The sequence below is a fragment of the Cetorhinus maximus genome, chromosome 29 (assembly GCF_964194155.1).
Source record: "Cetorhinus maximus chromosome 29, sCetMax3.hap1.1, whole genome shotgun sequence".
Lineage (NCBI taxonomy): Eukaryota > Metazoa > Chordata > Chondrichthyes > Lamniformes > Cetorhinidae > Cetorhinus > Cetorhinus maximus.
Window position 1 is genome coordinate 10,305,242 of NC_135907.1, and position 24,706 is coordinate 10,329,947.

General features: G+C 45.2%; 1 long non-coding RNA gene across 1 annotated transcript in view; it reads left to right on the forward strand.

Annotated features, from left to right (window-relative positions):
- The window catches only part of LOC144669613 (uncharacterized), a 251,045-nt gene extending 239,223 nt beyond the window's left edge, over positions 1 to 11,822 (forward strand). Inside the window, exon 3 of the long non-coding RNA XR_013573699.1 lies at positions 11,757 to 11,822. This is a non-coding gene — a long non-coding RNA (uncharacterized LOC144669613). The remainder of the gene's footprint in view (positions 1 to 11,756) is intronic.
- Positions 11,823 to 24,706: the final 12,884 nt, after the last annotated feature.

The following is a 24,706-nucleotide window of genomic DNA, read 5'->3' on the forward strand; positions in this document are numbered from 1 at the left end:
TTCCCTACCTTGGTCACCTTGCAACCCTGTCTCTGTAATGGAATTTAGATCCAAACCATTTGTCTCTTTGTGCCAGTATTTAATCTATTTTATTGTGAATGCTTCATGTATTCAGATAAACCCCCTTTAATGTTTTTAAATTACTGTTTTACTTGTAGGAGACATTGTTGGGCCAGCCTCAGGAATCATTGTTGAAAACCCATCTGGTTCACTAATGTCATTTAGGGAAGGAAATCTGCCATCCTTACCTGGTCTGGCCTACATGACTCCAGATCCATAGTAATGTGGTTGATTCTTAACTGCCCCATGAAATGGCCTAGCAAGCCACACAGCTCAGGGGCAATTAGGGATGGGCAATGAATGCTAGCCTGGCTAGCAACACCCACTTCCCATGAAAAAATAATCAAATACATGAGAAACATTAATTATTTTACTTCCATTTTCAGCATGTCATTGAGCTCCTTTATTCCAGTACCAGGGTTGCCTTCTTTGTACAGTTTCACTTTTTCAAACATTAAATAAAAAACAAAAGTTGAGATAGAGTGTGTGAGAGGTGCATCCACAAATACAGGAGTGTGAGAGAGGTGTTAGATGGAACTCTCCAAACTCCTTGGATACAGGAGTACGAAAGAAAGGTTAGAGGGTCCTGCCCAGATACAGGAGCAAAATTCAAGTCTTTGTGCAGCTTGGGCTTCAAGGAAGATATGAAATGTACAGGAAAAAATTATATGAAAGAGGAAACTGCTTTAAATGATAGCTTTGGCAAAGGAGGAGACGTGGGAGTACCATTACAAACAAGAAGGGGCAGCAAAGTCAAGTGCGTCAACAGATGGAGGTTGAATGGTGTGAGGTGGAAACTGTTGGTTGGACAACACAAAATTGTCTTTAAAGACTTAAAGAAACAATATTTCCATCACCCTCGGCCTAGGGGAAAGCAAGTGATTGAGCTGTAACACTACAAGGCTGGAAATGGTTAGCACTGATGGTGTGAGATCAGAGGGAAGTCAATGAACATGGGCTGATAGGTTTGGGTGATGACTGGAAGAGATGGCTGATGTAAAAGAAAAGAAGTCGGAGAGAAGACAGTGTCATGGGAGTCCCAGTGTTAATGGAAAATGCTTCAGAGGAAGAACCTTAGCCACAGCACATAGAAACCACAATAGCCACACAGTGTCATAGTATACAGTTCTGACAAAGCACTAAAACAGCTGGAATAAATGACCAGGCAGCAAAGTTAACCAGGCAAGGAACTCAACAAGTGTTCAGCCCAATCCCTCGTACCTAGGACGCAAAATGAAATGTTTTGAATTGTAGTTTCAAATGAAGCCCTTTCAATTGCAAACTTTACTCTTTAAAAAGTCATTGTATTGTCCTGAGTTTCAGGAGCCTGTAATGAAACAAAGAGCTCTTAACGGGCTAATATTTTAATTGAAATGTTATTCATGTTGACGTATCACCTAGAAAACTGGTTCTACTGATTCCCATTGTTACCTGTGTGTCGAATTTTGCAGACCCATTTGGGCAGAATTTTGCCTACTCATGCGCGACCACCCAGTGCCCGTGCTGTTGGATGGTGTGGGGAATGATGTGATGCTGCATCTTCTGGGGTTTCCTCCTACTCCTCAAGTGGAATGAATGGATGAGTTTCACAATACGCTGGTAGTTTCATGATCACCATTACAAATACTAACTTCTTCCAGATATATCTAATTAACTGAACTTCCATTCTGCAGCTTTTGTGGTGGCATTTAAACTCATGGCTCCAGATCATTAGTTCAGGTCTTGGGGTTACCAGCCCACTATGCTACCGTACCCTTACCTTTTCCATTAGTACATGCTTCAGATCATAGGAAGTGAAGGTTTGTCTAAGGGAGCAGTCTTCAGCACTGTATATGAAGCCAGTGTATGGTGCAAGCCCAAATAATCCCACCTTCTCACCATCTTCCTATATCTCACCTTCTTACCACATCCCTCAATCCCACTCTCACTGTATCCTTCAATCCCACTTTCTCACCATGTCCCTCAGTCCTACCTCCTCACTGTATCCCTCCATTAAATCCTATCCCTCTATCCTACCTTCTCACCATATCCCTCAATCCCACTTTCCCACTGCATCCTTCAATCCCACCCTCTCACTATATCCCTGAATCTCACCATCTCGCCACATTCCTCAATCCCACTTCTTACCATGTCTCTCACTCCCTTCTCCCACCAAATACACATCTGATTGGTTCTTGACCCCAATGTATTCTTTGCTTCAAAGGTATTGCACAAGTCTGCAGTGTACCTCCCCGCACTCTGCATTCTCACAACACAGTATTAGATACTTAGCAATATAGGAATTGCTAAACAAAAGAACCAAGACCATCAAGTTTGCCTTCTGACATTCTGATAGTTACATGATACAATGGTAATTGAATTATTGACTAAACATGGCAATCAATCTTTATCAATTTGTTCTATAATCAGCTAGGAAAACTAAAGTAATGGACAGCTTTGGGAACCAGAGGTTGAAAGTCACCTGTTCCTCCCAAGCGTGTCTCATCACTTGCCATATCTTAAATCACTCATAGGCTTTATCCCAAAATGTTATTTCAAGAAATAAATCTAACTAATTTACATTTTAATGTATCAGTACTAAATATTTTATTGTCTCCCGAGAGCATTGTTGTCCAAGATGATTCTGATGTTCTCAACATTTTTCAAAAATCACCAACTACCAGCTAAATAGAACCAAGTTCTTCAGTTTTTTTTAATTCTTTCATGGGATGTTGGTGTCTCTGGTGAGGCCAGCATTTGTTGCCCATCCCTTATTGCCCTTCAGCCAAGAGGTTTGCCATGCCATTTCAGAGGACAGTTAAGAGTCAACCACATTGCTGTGGATCTGGAGTCATATGTAGGCCAGACCAGGTAAGGGTGGCAGATTTACTCCCCTAAAGGATATTCACGAATCAGATGAGTTTTTATGACAATCGATGATAGTTTCATGGTCACCATTACTGAGGCTCGCTTTCAATTTCTGATTTTATTAATTGAATTCAAATTCCACCAGCTGCTGTGGTGGGATTTGAACTCATGACCCCAGAGCATCAGCCTGGGTCTCTGGATTACCAGTGCAGTTAGTATCCCATGTGTCACTAGATTCGCCCCACAAATTTTGAGCGTAACCGAACTGCTGTCTTTCCAAGAGTCGGCCCTGCTTTCAGTGCTTCACAGAACGGTCCCATACACCTAAATGTATTTTCATTTTGAGGCACCCAGAGCGAGAGGAGGAACAGAGAAGGTAACAAATGGCAGATTCTTTTTCTTGTTTCATTGAGCCTTCAGTTTCCAGATCACTCAAACTGTTCTGATAAACATAGTCGTGGTTTGATCGATTACATGGGCAGAATTTTCTCTTTGGCGTGCGGGGGCGGGCCCCGCAGGCTGGTGCATAAAATGGCGTGCGGTGATGTCAGGCGTGCGTCCCCACATCACCGCGCGTCATTCCGATCTTCCGTTCGGCGGGCACACACCAGAGCCGACTCCGTGCCCGCCGAACTGTCAAATGCCTGTTAAGGCCTTTTAAAATACAATTTAAATAATTAACAGGGCTGCCCGTCCAACCTTAAGGTTGGCGGGCAGGCGAAGAGTCCAAGCGGCCTTCGCATTTTTCATGAAACCTCATCCACGAGCTGGATGAGGTTTCATGAAGGATTTAATAATTTTAAAAATATTAATTAAATAAATATTTTTTCCACAATTCATAAACATGTCCCAGCTCATGTGACACTGTCGCATGAGGGGACATGTCTAAATAATTTTTATCTATCTTTATTAAATCTTTCATTCTGAACATAATCTCCTTGAGGCAGCTCCGTGCCCCAGGGAGATTCCTGCTGAGTGCTACTGGGCGCGTCTGTCCCCAACTGGCCCACCCGACAGGGAGAAAATTCTCCCCCATGACTCCTGTGTAACTGAGTCCCTGACATGATCAGTTAGAGAAATATCTTGTCCGGTATCAGATTGAGTCACTACTAGGTGTTAAAATAGCTCCAAATAGTAATCCAGAGACCCAGGTTAATGCTCTGGGGACCTGGGTTTGAATCTCGCCAAGGCAGATGGTGGAATTTGAATTCAATAAAAATCTGGAATTAAAAGTCCAATGATGACCATGAAACTATTGTCGATTGTTGTAAAAACCCATCTGGTTCACTGATGTCCTTTAGGGAAGGAAATCTGCCATCCTTACCTGGTCTGGCCTACATGTGACTCCAGACCCACAGCAATGTGGCTGACTCTTGCCTAGCAAGCCACTCAGTTATAACAAACCGCTACAAAGACTCAAAAAAGGAATGAAATCGGACGGACCATCCGGCATCAACCTAGGCACCAGAAACGACAATGGCAATCGCAGCCCTCTCGACCCTGCAAAGTCCTCCTTACTAACAGCTTGGGGCTAGTGCCAAAATTGGGAGAGCTGTCTCACAGACTAGTCAAGCAACAGCTTGAGGTAGCCATCCTCACAGAATCATACCTTACAGATAATGTCCCAGACTCCACCATCACCATGCCTGGGTATGTCCTGTCCCACCAGCAGGACAGGCCCAGCAGAAGTGGCAGCATTGTGGTATACAGTCAGGAGGGAGTTGCCCTAGGAGTCCTCAGCATCGACTCCAGACCCCACAGTTAAAGCATCAGGTCAAACATGGGCAAGGAAACCTCCCGCTGATTACCATGTACCGCCCTCCCTCAGCTGATGAATCACTGCTCCTCCATGTTGAACATCACTTGGAGGAAGCACTGAGCATGGCAGGGATGCACAGTGTTCTCTAGGTGGGGGACTTCAATGTCCATCACCAAGAGTGGCTCGGTGGCACCACTACTGACCGAGCTGGCTGAGTCCTAAATGACGTAGCTGCTAGACTGGGTCTGCAGCAGGTGGTGAGGGAACCAACAAGAGGGAAAAACATACTTGACCACATCCTCACCAACCTGCCTGCCGCAGATGCATCTGTCCATGACTGTGCGTTGGTCACTCCTACCGATACTGTCATTGTGGAGACGAAGTCCCGCCTTCGCATTGAGGATACCCTCCATCGTATTGTGTGGCACTACCGCTGTGGTAAATGGGATAGATTTTGAACAGATCTAGCAACTCAAGACTGGGCATCCATGAGGCGCTGTGGGCCATCATCAGCAGCAGAATTGAACTCGAACACAATCTGTAACCTCATGGCCCGGCATATCCCCCACTCTACCATTACCATCAAGCCAGGGGATCAACCCTGGTTCAATGAAGAGTGCAGGAGGGCATGCCAGGAGCAGCACCAGACATACCTAAAAATGAGGTGTCAACCTGGTGAAGCTATAAAACAGGACTAGTTGCATGCCAAACAGCATAAGCAGCAAGTGATAGACAGAGCTAAGTGACCCCACAACCAACGGATCAGATCTAAGCTCTTCAGTCCTGCCACATCCAGTCGTGAATGGTGGTGGACAATTAAACAACTCACTGGAGGAGGAGGCTCCACAAATATCCCCATCTCCAATGATGGAGGAGCCCAGCACAGCACTGCAAAAGATAAGGCTGAAGCATTCGCAACAATCTTCAGCCAGGAGTGCTGAGTGGATGATCCATCTCGGCCTTCTCTGGAGGTCCCCAGCATCATAGGTGCCAGTCATCAGCCAATTCGATTCACACCACATATCAAGAAACGGCTGAAGGCACTGGATACTGCAAAGGCTATGGGCCCTGACAACATTCCGGCAATAGTACTGAAGACTTGTGCTCCAGAAGTTGCCGGGCCCCTAGCCAAGCTATTCCAGTACAGCTACAACACTGGCATCTACTTGGCTATGTGGGAAATTGTACCCAAAAAGCAGGACAAATCCAACCTGGCCAATTACCACCCCATCAGTCTACTCTCAATCATCAGTAAGGTAATGAAAGGGGTCATCAACAGTGTTATCAACTGGAACTTGGTTAGCAATAACCTGCTCACTGATGCCCAGTTTGGGTTCCGCCAGGGCCATTCATCTCCTGACTTTATTACAGCCTTGGTTCAAATATGGACAAAAGAGCTGTACTCCCGAGGTGAGGTGAGAGCGACTGCCCTTGACATCAAGACAGCAGTTGACCGAGTGTGGCATCAAGGAGTCCTAGCAAAACTGGAGTCAACGGGAATCAGAGGGAAAACTCTCCGCTGGTTGGAGTCATACCTAGCACAAAGGAAGATGGTTGTGCTTGTTGGAGGTCAGTCATCTCAGCTCCAGGACATCAATGCAGGAGTTCCTCAGGGTAGTGTCCTAGGCCCAACCATCTTCAGCTGCTTCATCAATGACCTTCCTTCCATCATAAGGTCAGAAGTGGGGATGTTTGCACAATGTTCAGCACCATTCGTGACTCCTCAGATACTGAAGCAGTCCATGTCCAAATGCAGCAAGACCTGGACAATATCCCAGGCTTGGGCTGACAAGTGGCAAGTAACATTCGTGCCACACAAGTGTCAGGCAATGACTATCTCTAACAAGAGAGAATCCAACCATCGCCCCTTGATGTTCAATGGCATTACCATCGCTGAATCCCCCACTATCAACATCTTGGGGGTTACTATTGACCAGAAACTGAACTGGACTAGCCATATAAATACTGTGGCTACAAGAGCAGGTCAGAGGCTAGGAATTGTGCAATGAGTAACTCACCTCCTGACTCCCCAAAGCCTGTCCACCATCTACAAGGCACAAGTCAGAAGTGTGATGGAATACTCGCCACTTGCCTGGATGAGTGCAGCTCCTACAACAATGAAGAAGCTGGACACCGTCCAGGACAAAGCAGTATGCTTGATTGGCACATTGGCAAACATTCACTCCCTCCACCACCGGCACACAGTGGCAGCAGTGTGTACCATCTACAAGATGCACTGCAGGAATTCACCAAGGCTGCTTAGACAGCACCTTCCAAACCCACGACGACTACTACCTAGAAGGACAAGGGCAGCAACTAGATGGGAACACCACCACCTGGAAGTTCCCCTCCAAGTCACTCATCATCCTGACTTGGAAATATATCTTCCTTCCTTCACTGTCGCTGGGTCAAAATCCTGGAACTCCCTCCCTAACAGCACTGTGGGTGTACCTACACCACATGGACTGCAGCTGTTCAAAAAGGCAGCTCACTACCACCTTCTCAAGGGAAATTAGGGATGGGCAATAAATGCTCGCCTAGCCAGTGAAGCCCACATCCCGTGAATGAATAATAAAAAAAATTGGGATGAAGCATCTGCAAGTTTTTTCAAAACTTGCAAAGTATTAGTTGCTGCTGTTAAACATAAGAGCCATAGTTGATTGCAAGAACCACCAAGGAAATTCCCAGTGAATGGCTCAGCTGATTAAGGTCATACTGTCTAAGAAGGTCCCATTATAATCAACTGCCTGTACTAGCTCAATTGGTCCTTACTGGGGATGAAGTGAGAGAAATACAGTGAGGGGGATGCAGTGAGGAAGCTGCTGTTGGGTGGGTGATGAAGGGAGGGGAAAAACTGAGGAGGAGGCAGAGAGGCAATTGTAGTGAGAGGGTTGCAGCCATGTGAATACAGGAAGGGAGCTGCAGTGATAGGGATGCATTGAGGTGGTTGCAGTTCGGATGATGCAGAGATGAAGATGCTGTGTTAGCTACAATTGGAGTGTGAAGATCAAAGGGTTGTGGAGTTGGAGGTTAGAGATAGGGAGGGGTGACACCATGGAGGGATTTAAAAATAAAGATGAGAATTTTAAAGGCAAAGTTCTGTCAGACCAGGATGTGGTCAATGAACACAAGGGTGTGGGTGGGTGTGTTAGCTTGGATACAGGCAGCAAGAGTTTTAGATGAGTTTAAAATGTGTGGTGGAAGGTGGGAGATTGACTAGGAGGGCACTGGAATAGTTGAGCCTGGGTGCAAGGATGAGAGTTTCAGCAGTCGATGGGTTGAGGCAGGGGTGGAGACGGGCAATATTATGGAGGTGGAATTAAGCATTCTTAATGATGGAGTGGTTATGGGGTTGAAAGCTTAGTTTAGGGTCCAATAGGACACCAAGGTTGCAAATAATGCGGTTCAACCTCAGATAGTGACTGGTGCTAAGGGATGGAGTTGGTGGCTGTGGAATAGAAGATGTGGCTGAGGCTGAAGTTAATGATTTCAGCCTTCAAAATATTTAATTGGAGGCAATTCCTGTTCATCCAGCATAAGGTGTTGGAGAAGCAGCATGACAAATTAAAGTGAAGAGGTCGAGAGAGGTAGTGATGATGAGGAAGAGCTGGGTGCTGTTAGTGTACAAGTGGAGCCTGATGTTTTTTAGATGGTGTCACCAAGAGGCAGCTTGTAGATGAGAAATGGGAGGGGTCCAAGTATAGATCCTTGGGAGAAACCAGAGGTCATGGAGAAATAGCTTTCCCAATGCTCGCTGTTCTGACTTACAAAAGAATGGTATATTGAGTGAGGCACTTTGCCTCATGGGTCACAAATCTCAGCAAGGAGTCAGACATCCAGAGCAGAAAGAGAAGTGGCAGCCACAATTTGGAAAGAAGAGTGCCCAATACAGGAATTACCATGTTTCACACAACAGAGTATTGCCAATCTGAGCAGTGAGACAAAAATAGAGACAGAAAGAAATATTAAAGATCAGGGAAGGTCCTTCAGGTTCCTGTATGATTTTTCTATTGGGCCATTATTAGCAGCAACATGACAGAATTTGCCAGTGATTGCCGGAGAGGACAGCACTGAAATGCAAAAGCACTTGTTTAAATTAATGCCTCAGCCATCAATTGCGGTCAAGAGTCTGACCTTATTCAGTGTGTCTGGAAACGCAGATCCCTTCCTGAAAATGAACCCTCTCCCCATCAACAATCAGGAGGCGGGAAAGAATGAGAAGCTCATGGCACTATTACATTGCTCTGTACAGGCCCTCAGCTCACCTGCTATAGCAGACAGATGTACTAATGCTGGAAGTCAATTGGATTCTCCAGAGCTGACCTCAGCCCTCTTCTCAATGGATGAGAATATTATTTCTAAACTTAGAATGAGCTTCGTCAAAAATTAAACTGCTATCCCTTTACCTGGGTTGTGTTTGGCACCAACACAAACACTTCCTAGAAGGCCCTATCAGTTGAAGAAGTTATTGCTGCTTTTCCCAGTATCAATTGTCCCAGGAGGTGCACAAGTTATTAAAATAGTTGCAAACCTAGAGGAGCAGGTCTGATGTCTCAGAGCCCCACCCTTTGTCCTCCATTCTCTTCCTCGCTGAGACAGTCATCAGGAATCCTCAACACCACTGCGATCCTAGACACCCTGACTAGACAAGAGCAATAAGCAACCCAGGTTGGCCCCGTGCCATGAGGCAGGCCTCGGGAAGCTGTGCCTGTTATTGTTCTGGTGGAGTTCATCCTATGTGATGCTCAGGAAATGAGCCAGGGTCATCGGCTGTTGCTGTAGACTGCAATCCTTGCCTCCTTACAGCAGGATCTCAGCTGTAGAGGTGTAGAATGATTACTGGCTTAAATTGAATATATTGTGGCAGGTCGCTTGTGGACAGAAACCAGCCACACATTTAGTGAGAAACCCTTTTTTATTGAGGAAGTTATTTACTTTGTGGCAAGGGCATGGAAATGGCCCTGTGAGGTGTGGGTATGATCTTGTGGGCATAGATCATAAGAAATAGTAGCAGGAGAAAGCCATTTGGCCCACTGAGCCTGCTCCACCATTCAATCAGATCATGACGGATCTTATTGTGGCCTTAATGCCACTTTCTTGCCAGTCCACCATAACCCTTGACTCCCTTGTCAATCAATTAAATATGGCCCTGTGAATACAGGTTTTTTATTCATTCATGGGATGTGGGTGTGACAAGGTGGTGGTGAGCTGTCTTCTCGAACCACTGCAGTCTCTGTGGTGTAAGTACACCACAGTGCTGTTAGGGAGGGAGTGCCAGGATTTTGACCCAGTGACATGAAGGAACAGTGATATATTTCCAAGTCAGGATGGTGAGTGGCTTGGAGAACTTTCAGGTGGCGGTGGTGTTCCCATACATTTGCTGCCTTTGTCCTTCTAGATGATAGTGGCAGTGGGTTTGGAAGGTGCTGCCTAAGGAGCCTTGGTGAGTTTCTGAGTGCAGCTTGTAGATTGTACATACTGCTCCCAGTATGTCGGTGGTGGAGGGAGTGAATGTTTGTGGAAGGGGTGCCAATCAAGCAGGCTACTTTGTCCTGGATGGTGTCAAGCTTCTGAGTGCTGTTGGAGCTGTACTCATCCAGGCAAGTGGAGAGTATTCACCATAGGAGTCCTAGCCTCTGTGCTGCTCTTGTAGCCATAGTATTTATATGGCTAGTCCAGTTCAGTTTCTGGTCGATGATAACCCACAGGACATTGGTGGAGGATTCAGCAATGGTAATATCATTGGATGTCAAGGGGTGATGGTTAGATTCTCTCTTGTTGGCCCCAGAGCATTACCCTGCGTCTCCGGATTACTAGTCCAGTGATAATATCAGTATGACACCACCTCCCCTGCGTTATGTGGTGTGGTGTGGATATGGTCTAAATCTACATGGTGCTACATGGTGATGGTCGGTCTCCTCCTTGAACTGCTACCGTCCATTTAGTAAAGCTGCCCCTGCAATGGAGTCATGGAGGAAATTCTTGGATTCTGACTCAGCGATGTGAAAGACACAGTACCCAAGTCAGGATGGTATATAGTTTGGAGGGAAACTTGGAAGTGATCTTGTCTGTCTTGGTGGTGGGACTGGGTGAGGTAGTTAAAGGAAGCTTGAGAGTTTCTGCCATGCACCTGAGATCACACACAATGCAGTCAGTGAGACAGTAGTGGAGGTGGTGTGGAATGGGGGGGAGGGGTGGTGTGAGGCGGGTGAATACTGAGTCCACCGCTATGGAGTGGCAATCAAGTGCGTGGCTCTATATTGAATGATCTTGATCTTCTTAAATGCTGTTGCTTCTGCTTCCACCCAGGTGATTTCAAGCCTCGCTCCAGAGAATTTAGGCCAGGCCAGAATCTTGGCTAACATATGGAGCATAAAACAAAGGGAGTGTCAAGATAAAAGCAAGATACTGCGGATGCTGGAAACCTGGAACAAAAACAGAAAATGGTGGAAACACTCAGCAGGTCTAACAGCATCTGTGGAGAGAAAAACACTCGTTTCACCTGAAAGGAGTGTTTGGGCCCTTGGACAGAGAGGAGGAAGGAGGTAAAGGGGCAGTTGTTGCACCTTCGGAGGGGGATGAGGTGTTGCGGGTGATGGAGAAGTGGACTAGGGTGTCCCAGAGGGAATGGTCCCTACAGAATACCGACAGGGAGGGGGGAAGGGAAGATGTGTTTGGTGGTGGCATCAGGCTGGAGTTAGCAGAAGTGGTAGAGGATGATCCTCTGAATGAGGAGGCTGGTGCGTTGAAAAGTGAGGACAAGGGGGACCCTATCATGGTTCTGGGAGGGAGAGGGAGGTGTAAGGGAAGAGGCGCAGGAGATGGGTTGGATATGGTTGAGGGCTCTGTCAGCCACAGTGGTTGGGAAACCTCGGTTAAGGAAGAAGGAAGATATGTCAAAAGCGTCGTTTTGCAAAGTGACATCATCAGAACAGATGCGATGGAAGCGAAGGAACTGAGAGAATGGGATGGAGTCCTTACAGGAAGCAGGGTGTGAAGAGCTGTAGTCAAGGTAGCTGTGGGAGTCAGTGGGCTTGTAGTGAATATTGGTGGATAGCCTATCACCAGAAATTGAGACAGAGAGGTCAAGGAAGGGAAGGGAAATGTCAGAGATGGACCATGTGAAGGTGATGGAGGGTTGGAAACTGGAAGCAAAATTGATAAAAAAATTTCCAGGTCCAGACGAGAGCATGAAGCGGCACCGAAACATTCATCGATGTACCGATAAAAGAGTTGTGGGAGGGGGCCTGAGTAGGACTGGAACAAGGAATGTTCCACATACCCCATAAAGAGACAGGCATAAATGGGGCCCTTGCGGGTACCCATAGTCACACCTTTTATTTGGAGGAAGTGAGACAAATTTGAGGAGTAAGTGAGACAAGTTTAAGGAGAAATTATTCAGTGAGAGAACAAGTTCAGCCAGACAGAGGAGAGTGGTAGTGGATGGGGATTGTTCGGGCCTCTGTTCAAGGAAGCAGCGGAGAGCCCTTAGAACATCCAGGTGGAGTGTTAAGCTCTCAGAGGGGCAGTACTGGGGGAGCACTGCTTTGTGGGAGAAACAGTACTAAGGGTATGCTGCACTCTTGGAGGTGCCATCTTTTGGATGAGACATTAAACCTAGCCTGCCTACCTTTGTCTACCCTCTGAGGTGAACATAAAAGATGGAGTACTGAGGGAGCACCGTATTGTTGAAAGAGCAACATTGTGGGAAGACTGCACTGTTGGAGGGCAGTGCTGAGGCAGTACTATGTTATTTGTATATTCATTTGTGTTTAATTGCATGCAGGTAGTGGTCATTAACTGGGGGTTCACTTGTGCCCCTATAAATAGACACGGACTGAAAGTGTCATTTTTGGGAGTTAGGAGGTGCATGCTTGTAATGTGTAGGAGCAGTGAGAACGCTCTCCACCAGAGATATTCATTGAATATTTTTAAGGCAGAGGTAGATTCTTGATTAACAAGGGAGTCAAAGGGTTTAGGGGGTAGACAGCAGAGTAGAGTTGAGGCCACAATCAGATCAGCCATAATTGTATTGAATGGCAGAGTAGGCTCAAGGGGCTGGATGGTCTGCTCCTGCTCCTAATGTGTTTGCATGTAACTAAATAAATGCTTATAAAATGGTGTGAAAAAAAATTGGTGCCAGTTCGTTAGCTGGTTTTCCGGATTTATAACATGGTAGCTGAGGATGATTGCTTAAAGGTGAAGGTGAAGGAAACTAAGAAAAGAAATGTCAGACATAAAACAAAAAGCCTAATGGCCATTGTGGGGAAAAAATAGATAGCAAGTGTAAGTTGTTGAGTTATGATTGCCATCAGAGTTCTTGGAATCTGAGCCATGGATATGTGGACACAGGTTATGTCCTTACCAAAGAGGAAATGACGAGATATGGCCATGGCATTGTCACTTCCTACCAGAGATCAAATCGGGCATAAAGTTTTGTGAATAGATGCCTATCAGTAATGAAGGTTTGGACATTTTATTGGAGTTCTTGGATGAATTTTACAAGAAATGATCTGATAAATGCTTACGAAGCTTGGTCAGACTTTGATAAATTTCTGAAAGCAGATGGTCATTCCATTAGGAATATATCATAGATTTTAACACTGTATAAAAAAAAACTGACAAAATTCAATTTGGAAATCCCTGGATCAGCACTAATGTTTAAATTGCTGGATTGTGCTAAATCAAGAAGAATTGGATAAGGATCAGACTTGAGGCACCAGCGAAATTTCTCGTTGATAATGGAGGAAAATTTGTCAATAATGAGTTCAGAGTGATGTATGAAAACATGAACATCAAGATTATGGGCAGAATTTTGCCCTTGGATGGTGTGCGGGCCCCACCGGCTTGGCAGTGGGTGGACAGCCGACCCCCGCCGCTGAAATGGGGCCCGCCGCCATTTTGAGTGGGCGGGCCAGTTAAGGCCCGCCCAGTGGCCTGCCCGACAGGAAGTGCTATGTGCTTCCTGTGCCGGGGGGTGGGGGGAGCGGAGAGAATCCCCAGCTGTCAAGGCTAAGTGCTGTCTCAGGGAGATTAGTGACAGTGCACAAAAGTTAAAAAATAGAAAAATAAAAATATTATTAACATGTCCCCCTCGTCACACGAGATGGGGCATGTTAATAAAAACAACATAAACTTTATAAAAACGGACATGAAAACTCATCCCGCCAGTGGATGAGGTTTCATGTATTATCAGAAGCCCGCTGGGGCTCCTGGCCTGCCCGCCAGCCTTAAGGTTGGACGGGCAGGTCTTTAATGATCTTAATTAGCCTGTCAATTGCCTTAATTGGCCATTGACAGGTCGGCGGGCGGACAGCTGATTTCACTGAACGCTCGCCTTCCTAAAAATTTAAAGGGACCGGATGACATCGGGGGTTCCTCCCGACGTCATTTCGCGTCATTTTCCCGTCGGCGAGCGGGCCCCACCCCCAAATCGCCGATGGGAAATTCTGGCCTATGAATGCAGCAATGGAAAGAATGATTGATAAAATGCTGCATAAAATTTTAGCTGATTAACCAGACTGCAAGTTGACAACCACACTTGTATGGGTGTTTCATGCAAAGAATTCACACCAGATGGTTGGAGGATTTAGTCATTATCAATTATGGGAGATGGTGGCGTAGTGATTATGTCATTGGGCTAGTAATCCAGAGAGCCAGGCTAATGCTTTTGGGACATGGGTTCAAATCACACCATAGCAGCTGGAAGAATTTGAATTCAGTTAATAAATCTGGAAATGAAAGCTAATCTCAGTAATGGTGACCATGAAACTATCATTGATTTATCATAAAACCCACCTGGTTCACTAATGTCCTTCAGAGAAGGAAATCTGCCATCCTTACCTGGTCTGGCCTACATGTGACTCCAGAACCACAGCAATGTGGTTGACTCTTAACTGCCCCCTGAAATGGCCTAGCAAACCTCTCAGTTCAAGAGCAATTAGGGATGGGCGACAAATGCTGTCCTCACCAGCGACACCCGTGTCCTGTGAAAGAATAAAAGACTCATTTCTTTTCCCCCATGAGCAAAATCCCAAATTGCCTTCTCTGCTGTGCGATGGTCCTGCTGCTCTAGAAGATAATTCAATTAGTTCATGTTTTTCTGCACATTAAATTGCTTTAGATACAGGGAGACAGACTTTTATCAGGACGGAAGTCTTGAGGGGAAAAAAAATTGGAGAGCACTGAGGTATTTTGTAAGACCATTCGAGACGGAATTTAATTGAAGTCTTATTCAACCTGAATGTTCAGGATGATGGCCAAGAAGCAAGGTCCATGGACTGGCAGAATGGGGTGAAAGTGGAGAGTAAGAAGGTGCAGTGTAAGTACTGATAGCAGATGCGGGACCAACTCTTGCTTCATAAAAAAAACAACCCATCAGAAAAACACCTTCTGATCGTGCAAGAGGGTGATTTCACAATCGATAGAAAAGTGCAAGTAAGGTCCTAATTTGAATAGACAATGAAATAAAGGTCATAAAAGTCTCGGAACAAAAAATTACAAGTTGTTGAAGCTTTTCATCTTGCATTCGGAAGAATACCAAATCTCAAAGGGAACAATTTATACTGCATGAGAAGAGGATGCTGATTGGTTGGCAAGTGGACTCTGACTGGTAAAGGTGTTGCCATGGAGAATGCACCAGGGAACAGCCAATTGCCAAGCTTTTGTTTAAATTCAAACTCTGGTCAAGGGAATGGCTCTTCCCCCAAGCTTTGGTCTGCCCATTCTTGTCGATGTCCATGTACACCACACCAACAGCAATGCACTCATCAACTCTCCCTGTTACCTTTTCAATAAAACTGCAGCAAATTAGTTAAACGTGATTTTCCCTTAGGAAATCCGTGCTGGCTTTTCTTAATTATGCCACATTTGTCCGTGGCAATCACTTTTGTCTCAAATTATTGTTTCTAGAAGTCTCCCCACCACCAACATTCAACTGACGAGCCTGTGATTGTTGAGGTTATCTTTACAACCTCTTTTGAACAAGGGTGTAATATTTGCAATTTTCCAATCTTCAGGAAAACTATAGTCAGTGCCACCACAATTACCACTCTCTCTTCCTCAGTACCCTTGAATGCATCCCATCCAGTCTTGATGCTTTATCAACTTTAGACAGCCTATCCAATACCTCCTCCTTATCAATTTTAAATCTTTCTAGTGTATTAATTACCTCCTTTTTTCACCAGGGCCTGGGTAGCATCTTCTTCCTTGGTAAAGAGAGATGCAAAGTATTCCTTTACTACCTCAGCTGTTCCCTCCTGCCTCCATGTGTAAATCCCCTTTTGATCCCTAATCAGCTCTACTTCTCATTTGCTACCCTTTTTACTACTTATATGCCTATAGAAGACTTTGGGATTCCTTTTTGTTAGCTGCCAGTTTCTTTTCATACTCCCTCTTTGCTTCTCTTATTTGCTTTTTCACTTCCCCTCTGAACCTTCTATATTCAGCCTAGTTCTCCATTTTAATATTCACCTGACATGTCATAAGCACACTTTTTCTTCATCTTAATCTCTCTTGTCATCCAGGGAGCTCTTGATTTGTTTACCCTACCTTTCCCTTTCATAAGAGCATAAGAAATAGGAACAGGAGTAGACCATTTGGCCCCTCGAGCCTGCTCCATCATTCAATAAGATCATGGCTGATCTTCCTGTGTTTCGAATTCTACATTCCCATCTAACCCTGATAACCTTTTATTCCCTCGCCTAACAAGAATCTATCTACCTCTGCCTTAAACATTCAATGATGCCGCCTTCACCACCTTCTGAGGCAGAGAGTTCCAATGTCACACAACCCTCAGAAAAAATTTCTCCTCCTCTCTGTCCTAAAAGGGCGACCCCTAATTTTAAAACAGTGCCCACTAGTTCTGGACTCACCCACAAAAGGAAACATCCTTTTGACGTACACCTTGTCAAGGCCGTTCAGGATCTTGTATACTTCAATCAAATCACCCCTCACTCTTCTAAACTTAAGTGGAAACAAGCCCAGTCAGTCCAACCTCTCCTCATAAGACAACCCACTCATTCTAGGTATCAATCTAGTAAACCTCCTAAAACCATCTCCAAAGCATTTACATCTTTCCTTAAATAAGGAGACCTAAACTGCACAGTATTCGAGGTGCGGTCTCATCAATACCCTGTATAACTGAAGCATAACATCCTCACTTTTATGTTCAATCCCTCTCATAATAAAGGATAGCATTACATTAGTCTGCTTAATTACTTGCTGTACCTGCATACTAACTTTTTGTGACTCATGTACTAGAACACCTAGATCCCTCTGCACCTCAGAATTATGCAGCCGTTCTCCATTTAAGTAATACTCTGCTTTTTTGTTCTTCCTGCCAAAGTGAACAACTTCACATTTTCCCTCATTAAACTCCATTTGCTCACTCACTCAACTTATCTATATCCATCTGCAACCTCCTCATGTCCTCTTCACAACATACTTTCCCACCTATCTTTGTGACATCTGCAAATTTAGCTACCATGTCTTCGCTTCCCTCATCTAAGTCATTGTTGTAAATTGTAACAAATGGAGGGTCCAGTACCGACCCCTGTGGGACTCCACTTGTTACATCCTGCCAATCAGAGAAAAACCCATTTATACAAACGCTCTGCTTGTAATGTGCAACTCTATAAATAAATGCTTATAAAAGTGTGCTAAGGTTGGCTCCCGTTCTATCCTTCATAAGCTGGCTTTCTGGGTTATTGCGCTGTCAGAGGAGCAGTATTCGAAGAAGAGCAGGGGAGTTATACTCGGTGTCCTGGGGCTAATACTTATCTCTAAATTAACATCACTAAAACAGGTTATCTGATCATTTATCACACTGCTGTTTGTAGGACCTTGTTGTGTGCAAATTGACTGCCATGTTTTCTGTATTACAAGAATGACCACACTTTCAAAGCATTTTACAGCCAATGAAGAATTTTGATCATCTTGAGGTCATGAAGGCACATAGAGATGTGAGCTGTTTTTATATTGTAGTCCTCAATTCATGATGGTAATGATGAGTGTTCAGTCTCAGAAAGTGTGAGTGTTCTGGATTGACACGCAGGCTCTAAGCTGATATGTCAACTCACTGCTCCTGAACTTGAATCAATCTTGTTTTGGTTTTTGTACAAAACTCTGCAATCTGCTGTGACCCCTAGTGGTGAGTCTAGGAATCACTCCTCATTGTGCTGCTTTCGACAAGCCCCTTACTTTGCCCTCTAACTTGTTTCGCTTTCCTGCTGCAGGTGATGACTCTTGTTGCAATAAAACCTCACCCAAGTGCCTAATCTTCTGGTATAAGCATAGGCTATATAACCAAAGAGGCATCATGAGACCTCTGTGCAGTTTCCCAACATTGTGTTCGATGCTACTCCTTGTCCTCCGCCATGTCTTCCTGTCCCGAAGGTGTTAAAGGTTCTTCCCTCATGTTGGTGATTTTATGGAACATGCAGCAGGCGGCTGGCTACCAATTCACCAGTCTGGAAGCCCACTCAGGACTGTACAGCAGAGTTCCTCCCGAGCGGTCCAGGAAATGTAAGCGTTACCAGCACTCGCTTCTCCCCCCGAACCTCCTGCAGCCTCAGCAGCAGACCTACCAGACCACTTGTGACTGGAATAAGACAGTTTATAACACAAATAAAATCAGTGTCCCTACAGATCTGTGTGAGGTGGCTCATTGTAACTGGGTCACTGTATGGGCAGATACCAGCTTTTAAGTAGTGTGAGGATGAATTCTGATGCCAAGATGAGCGCCACACTTGTGTTGGACTCAGTGTCATATGTATTCATTGTCATGCTCTCGTCGGGACCTGGAAAAATTTATTAATTTTGCTTCCAATCTCCACCCCTCCATCATTTTCACATGGTCCATCTCTGACACTTTCCTTCCCTTCCTTGACCTCTCTGTCTCAATTTCTGGTGATAGACTGTCCACCAATATCCATTACAAACCTATCGACTCCCACAGCTACCTCAACTACAGCTCCTCACACCCCGCCTCCTGTAAGGACTCCATCCCATTCTCTCAGTTCCTTCGCCTCCGTCGCATCTGTTCTGATGATGCTACCTTCAAAAACAGTTCCTCTGACATGTCCTCCTTCTTCCTTAACCGAGGTTTTCCACCCACGGTCGTTGACAGGGCCCTCAACCGTGTCCGGCCCATCTCCCGCGCATCCGCCCTCACACCTTCCTCTCCCTCCCAGAAACATGATAGGGTCCCCCTTGTCCTCACTTATCACCCCACCAGCCTCCGCATTCAAAGGATCATCCTCCGCCATTTCCGCCAACTCCAGCATGATGCCACCACCAAACACATCTTCCCTTCACCCCCCCGGCGGCATTCCGCAGGGATCGTTCCCTCCGGGACACCCTGGTCCACTCCTCCATCACCCCCTACTCCTCAACCCCCACCTATGGCACCTCCCCATGCCCACGCAGAAGATGCAACACCTGCCCCTTCACTTCCTCTCTCCTCACTGTCCAAGGGCCCAAACACTCCTTTCAAGTGAAGCAGCATTTCACTTGCGTTTCCCCTAACTTAGTCTACTGCATTCGTTGCTCCCAATGCGGTCTCCTCTACATTGGAGAGACCAAACGTAAACTGGGCGACCGCTTTGCAGAACACCTGCGGTCTGTCCGCAAGAAAGACCCAAACCTCCCTGTCGCTTGCCATTTTAACACTCCACCCTGCTCTCTTGCCCACATGTCTGTCCTTGGCCTGCTGCATTGTTCCAGTGAACCCCAACGCAAACTGGAGGAACAGCACCTCATCTTCCGACTAGGCACTTTACAGCCTTCCGGACTGAATTTTGAATTCAACAACTTTAGATCTTGAACTCCCTACCCCATCCCCACCCCCTTTCCGTTTCTTCCCCCTCCCCTTTGTTTTTTCCAATCATTTATATAGATTTTTCTTTTCCCACCTATTTCCATTATTTTTAAATCTATACCTGTAATGCCTTAGTTAGTTCTTAATTAGTACATTCTCTTAGATAATATCACCACCTTTAACACGTCTTTGTTCCTTTGTCTGTGACATCTTTTGATTATCTGCTCCTATCACTGCTTGCTTGTCCCTACAACCACCCCCCCCGCCAACTTCTCTCCCCCCACCCCACCCCCACCTTAATCCAGCTTATATTGCAGCCCTCTCCTAACTTTACTCAGTTCTGTTGAAGGGTTGTGAGGACTCAAAACGTCAATTCTTTTCTTCTCCGCCGATGCTGCCAGACCTGCTGAGTTTTTCCAGGTAATTCTGTTTTTGTTTTGGATTTCCAGCATCCGCAGTAGTTTTTTGTTTTTATCTTTAAGATTGGATGTCAGGCTTCAAGGGCCTTTAAATATATAGGCTTAGACATTAAGCAGAATAGGTCAGGAGTAACCTTGAATCAACAATCATATCAAGAAAGTTTTACGCATAACCCAATAAATCATGTTAGGTCATTACAGAAAGATGAACCTCAATCCAAAGAAGAAACAGAGCAGTTAAGAAGCTTGATTGGACAGTTAAATTGGCTATGTATTCAGACAAGGCCCAATGCCAGTTCTGAAACTAAGTACTATGATAAATCATGCTACAATTGAGGATGTCTTAAGGGTGACCTGAAGGACAGAAAATTAGTCCTTTTTAGTGACGCTGTCCATGCCAATTTCCAGATTGGTAGTTGAATCCAGCTAGGTTTATAATATTCTTGTTGATTGGAACTGGAAAATGTTGTCCCTTGGCTTGGGAAGACCAGAATATACAAAGAATGATTAAAGTTACCTTAGCTGCAGAAACACTGGCTTTAGCAGAAGCAATAGATATAGGATTTTACTTGCCAAATGTTTTAAGGGAAATCCTATACAAGGGGCATTCTGAGAATAGTTTTCCCATTGAATGTATGTAGATAACCGTTCCCTTGGGATAACGTACATTCAACAGAATGTGACTAAGGAAAGGTTAAGGATTGACCTAGGCAGTAAAAGAGATGCTAGAAAGCAAAAAGATCTCCAAGATAAAATGGATTGATGGAAGTAACCAATTGTCTGATTGCTTTACAAAAAGGAATGCTTGCACAAAGAAATTATTGCAGGCCCTAGAAGAGGGATGTCTTGTTTTTGTAATTCTTTCATGGAATGTGGACATTGCTGGTAAGGCCAGCAGTTATTGCCCTTGAGAAGGTTGTGGTGAGCCGCCGCCATGAACCACTGCAGTCTATGTGGTGTAAGTGCTGTTAGGGAGGGGTTCTAGAATTTTGACCCAGCAACAGTGAAGGGGCAGTGACATAGTTCCAAGTCAGGATGGTGTGTGGCTTGGAGGGGAACTTTCAGGTGGTGGTATTCCCATGCAAATGTTGCTCTTGTCATTCTAGGTGGTAGAGGACACAGGCTTAGAAGGTGCTGATGAAGGAGCCATGGCAAGTTGCTGCAGTACATCTTGTAGATGTTACTCCTGTCACTGTGTATTAGTAATGGAGGGAGGGAATATTTAAGATGGAGAATGGGTGTCAATTAAACAGGCTACTTTGTCCTGGATGATGTTGAGCTTCTTGAGTGTTGATGAAGTTGTACTCAACCATTCAAATGTAGAGTATTCCATCGCACCCCTGACTTGTGCCTTGTAAATGCTGGACAGATTTTGGGGAGTCAGGAGGTGAGTTACTTGCCACAGAATTCCCAGTCTTTGACCTCCTCTTGTAGCCACAGTATTTTTATGGCTGGTCCAGTCCAATGGTAACTCCCCAGGATGTTGATAGGGGGGAATTCAGTGATGGTAACTGTTGAGGGAAGATGGTTGTATTTTCCTTTTGTTGGGAATGGTCATTGCCTGGAACTTGTGTGGTGCAAATGTTACTTGCCACTTATCAGAGATAGCCTAAACATTATCCAGGTATTGCTGCATATGGACATGGGCTGCTTCAGTATCTGAGAAGTCATGAAAGGTGCTGAACACTGCAATCATCAGCAAACATTCCCACTTCTGATCTTATGATGGATGGAAGGTCATTGATGAAGCAGCTGAAGATTATTGGGTCTAGGAGGCCTGAGGAATCCTTGCAGGGATGTCCTGGGACTGAGCTGATTGGCCTCCAACAACTACAACCATCTTCAACAAAAACAGAATTACCTGGAAAAACTCAGCAGGTCTGGCAGCATCGGCGGAGAAGAAAAGAGTTGACGTTTCGAGTCCTCATGACCCTATGCTAGGTATGACTCCAACCAGTGAGGAGTCCTCCCTTTTATTCCCATTGACTCCAGTTTTGCTAGGGCTCCTTGACTCAGTCAAATGCTGCCTTGATATCAGGGGCAGTCACTGACCTCACCTCTACAGTTCAGCTCTTTTGTCCATGCATGAGCCAATGCTGCATGTAATGAGGTCAGGAGCTGAGTGGCCCTGGCAGCACCCAAACTTTGTGTCAGGGAGCAGGCTTTTGTGCCACTTGATAGCATTGTCGACGGCATCTTTCATCAATTTGGTGATGATTGAGGGTGGACTGATGGGGCGGTAATTAGCCAGTTGGATTTGTACTGCTTTTTGTGAGCAGGACATACCTGGGTAATTTTCCACTTCATCAGATAGATGCCAGTGTTGTAGCTGTACTGGAATAGCTTGACTAGGGGCAAGGCTAGTTCTGGAGCACAAGTCTTCAGTGCTTTTGCCAATGCCTTCAGTCATTTGTTGATATCACATGGAATGAATCGAATTGGCTGAAGACTGGCATCCGTGATGCTGTGGACCTCAGCTGAGATGCATCACCCACTCGGCACTTCAGACTGAAGCTGGTTGCAAATACTTCAGTCTTTTTATTTTGCACTGATATACCAGGCTCCCCTATCATTGAGGATGGAGTATTTGTGGAGCCTCCTCCTGTTAGTTGTTTAATTGCCCACTACCATTCACAACTGGATGTGGCAGGACTGCAGAGCTTAGATCTGATCTGTTGGTTGCAGGATTGTTTAGCTCTGTCTATCATTTGCTGCTTATGCTGTTTGGTATGCATGTAGTCTGGTGTTGTATATTTACCAGGCTGACAACTTATTTTTAGACATGCCTGGTGCTGCTCCTGACACACTCTCCTACACATTTCATTGAACCAGGGTTGATCCCCCGGATTAATGGCAATGGTAGAGTGAGGGATATACTGGACTATGAGATTACAGATTGTGGTTGAATAAATTTCTGCTGCTGATGGCCTTCAGCGCCTCATGGATGCCCAGTTTTGAGTTGCTAGATCTGTTTGAAATCTCTTCCATTCAGCACAGTGCTAGTACCAAACAAAGCAATGGAGGGTATCCTCAATGTGAAGATGGGACTTTGTTTGCACAAGGACTCCTACCACTAATGTCATGGATAGACGCATCTGCGACAGGTAGATTGGTGAGGCCGAGGTCTAGTAGGTTTTGTCCTCTTATTGGCTTTCTCATCACTTGCTGCAGACCCAGTTTTGCAGCTATGTCCAGCTCGGTCTGTAGTGGTGCTGCCAAGACACTCTTGGTGATGGAGATTGAAGTCCCCCAAGAGCACATTCTGTCCCTTTGCCATCCTCAGTGCTTATTCCAAGTGGTGTTCAACATGGAGGAGTACTAATTCATCAGCTGAAGGCAGTTGCAGGGGTGGGGTGGGGGATGCAGGGTGGGCTGCCGGGAAAGTGGTAGGTGATAATCAGCGGGATGTTTCCTTGACCATGTTTGACCTGATGCCATAAGACTTCAGAGTCAATGTTGACTCCCAGGGCAATTCCCTCCTGCACCTCTGGTGAGTCCATCCTGTCGGTGGGACAGGACCATAACAAGGGATGGTGATGGTGGTGTCTGGGACATTGTAAGGTACGATTCCATAAGTGTGACTGTCAGGCTTTACTAGTCTGTGAGACAGCTCTCCCAATTTTGGCACAAGCGCCCAGATGTTAGTAAGGGGGACATTGTTGGGTCAACAGGGCTGGGTTGTCATTTCCATTACCTAGATTGATGCCAGGTGGACTGCCCAGTTTCATTACTTTTTCACTTTACTGTAGTGCTTCAAATCTTCCAGTTCAGCTCTCATGCGAACATTTTCTTGTGGAACAGCTTCATTCACTTTTTACACAATGTTTTTTGCTTCTTTTGAGTTACCTCAGGTAGCTTTCCTTCATTCATAGCCATCTGCTAACTCTGCACTGCCATCTGTTGCCCTCCCTCTGGTCTTTTGTTGCCCTCCCTCTGGGGTCTTTTGTTGTCCTCGGCACTTCATTGGGGTTGTACTAGACCTTCTTCTAGAGTCTGCGCTCACCACAACTTGGAGTTTAAAATATCTGTCAGAGCCTTTTAATATCTCACCAAATGTTGTTGTGTATGGATCTATACTTTGGCTGTATTCACCAAAGATGAAAACAGTAAAAACTTATCAACTTGTACTGCTTCTGATTCCGTATTTAATCTTGTAGATCTTCTGTAAACTAAAAATTGTCTTCTCCAAGACTCCCACACTTGGGTCTGGTTTAGCCCTTTCCATAGCACAAATGTGTCTAGATCTTCAAACTTGCTGTCCAAGGCTGTTTGTCTTTTCTTGTAGTTATAGCTTTAAATTTCATTACCCCTTTTAAGACAGTATGAGCAGTAACCGTTTTTCTTCTTTACTCAGGTCTTCTCCGCAGCTACTGGTTTTCTTTGTTATAAGTTTCCTGCACTTTTCTGGGTTTTGGTAAGTGTCCTGGCAATCATGGGTCTTCCTCGTTAAAGCTCGTGAAAACTGCAACGATTTCTTACTTTTGGCTGCAAAGATCGAGCCCGGGGGGGATTCTGTTGTTTTTTAACTCTGCAGGAACGTTCCTCTTCTTTTTTGAATGTCCCACATGAGAGTTTCAGCAGGCTCTCCGGCAATTGGCTGCTTCATTTTTTTTTAAACCACCAGCTGTCAACTCTGCAGCAGTTTCATTAGCAAGAAGCCTGGGGACCCCTTATTCTCAGTGTCTTTTTTAAAAAGTCTTCAGAACAGCAGCAAATTTGTTTTTAAACTCTGCAGGTTCTGCTTAAACTTTTGAATCTGCCAGCTGATTTTTACAGGTTTGTTTTTTTTAAAACCTTTGTTAT